The sequence below is a fragment of the Otolemur garnettii genome, unplaced genomic scaffold (assembly GCF_000181295.1).
Source record: "Otolemur garnettii isolate 467f Iridium unplaced genomic scaffold, OtoGar3 scaffold00116, whole genome shotgun sequence".
Classification (NCBI taxonomy): Eukaryota; Metazoa; Chordata; class Mammalia; order Primates; family Galagidae; genus Otolemur; species Otolemur garnettii.
In genome coordinates, this window is record NW_003852511.1 from 5,371,694 (window position 1) to 5,373,481 (window position 1,788).

General features: G+C 40.0%; 1 protein-coding gene across 1 annotated transcript in view; it reads left to right on the forward strand.

The window, feature by feature from the left end:
- The window catches only part of SFI1 (SFI1 centrin binding protein), a 122,985-nt gene that overhangs the window by 7,138 nt on the left and 114,059 nt on the right, over positions 1–1,788 (forward strand). The window lies entirely within an intron of this gene.

A 1,788-nucleotide genomic window follows, 5' to 3' on the forward strand; every position in this document is an offset into this window, starting at 1 on the left:
AAAAAAAAAAAACCTTGGTAAAAAATAGTGGTTCTCAAATTTGAGCCTTAATAAATTCCCTGGAGGATTTGGTGAACAGATTGCTGGGCTATCTCCTGCCAAGTGGCAGTAAATTTGGGGTTTGGCCCAAAGGTCTGTATTTCTAGTAAGTTACGAGGTGATGGTGATGCAGTTGGTTTGGGGAATCATACGTTGATAACCATTGTTCTAAGGTATACACTTGGGAATAGGTTGTGGATCCAAGGCTATGAGAATCAACTATCTACTGTATATAGTTTTGTATATTGACTTTGTATAGAACAGACTTGCTAAACTCTCTTGCAAAGATAAACAATTAACTTGCAGATTCTTTGGGGTTTTCTGCATGCAAAATCTTATCATATGCAAACTGACACTTTAATTCCACTCTTTATGATTATAATTTCTTTTTTTTTTTTTTTTGGAGACAGAGCCTCAAGCTGTCGCCCTGTATATATATGTATACACATATACACACCACATTTTCTAGGACATTTAGGTTGCTTCTATAATTTGCCCTTATGAATAGTGTAACGGTGAGCATGGTTGTGTAGACATCTCTGAAATACTGGCTTTAAATCTTTTTTTTTTTTTTTCTGGCTTTAAATCTTAAAGGTAAACACCCAGAAGTGGGATTGCTGGATCTATAGGAACATTCTCATTTGCACAGTGTGGTATATAGTGGTTCTCGGCTCGGCACCTGTGGCTCAAGTGGCTAAGGTGCCAGCCACATACACCCAAGGTGGCAGATTCGAATCCAGCCTGGGCCCGCCAAACAACAATGACGGCTGCAACCAAAAAAAAAAAAAAAATAGCTGGGTGTTGTGGCGGGGCGCCTGTGGTCCCAGCTACTTGGGAGGCTGAGGCAGAAGACTCGCTAGAGCCCCAAGAGTTGGAGGTTGCTGTGAGCTATCCAACTCCTGGGTTCAAGCGAGTCTCCTGCCTCAGCCTCCCAAGTAGCTGGGACCACAGGTGCCCACCACAACACTCAGCTATTTTTTGGTTGCAGCCATCATTGTTGTTTGGCGGGCCCAGGAAGGATTCGGACCCGCCACCTTAGGTGTACGTGGCTGGCATCTTAGCCACTTGAGCCACAGACACCGAGCCTGTTTCCAGTTTTTGAATGCTTATTACATATTGAAAAATTATTGTTTTGTGTGTGTGTATATATATGGAATACAAAGCAGTGTTATAGTTTTTTAATACAATGCAGAATGATTAAATCAGTCTAATTAACCTATCCATAACTTCAGTTATTTGACTTTTTTGTGATGAGAACATTTGAGATATATGGTACTCAGTTAGTACCTATATTCACCATGGACCTTAGTAGATATAAAATCAAATCAAACTTATCCTTCCTAGCTGACTGAGACTTCGTACCATTGATTATCATCTACCCATTCCTCCTACTCCAGCCTTTGGTAACCTTCATTCTGTTCTCTGCTGCTATGAATTTTATTATTTTAGATTCTACACATATGTGAGAACATGCAGTATTTGTCTGTGTTTGGCTTATTTCACTTAATGAAATATTCTCCGTTTCCATCCATGTTGTCAAAAATGACAAAATTGAGCAGCACCTGTGGCTCAAAGGAGTAGGGCGCCAGCCCCATATGCTGGAGGTGGCGGGTTCAAACAAAGCCCCAGCCAAAAAAAAAAAAAAAACCTGCCAAAAAAAAAAAAAGACAAAATTTTTTCCTTTCTAAGGCTGAATAGTATTCTCTTGTGTGTGTGTGTATATATATGTATACACATATACACACCACA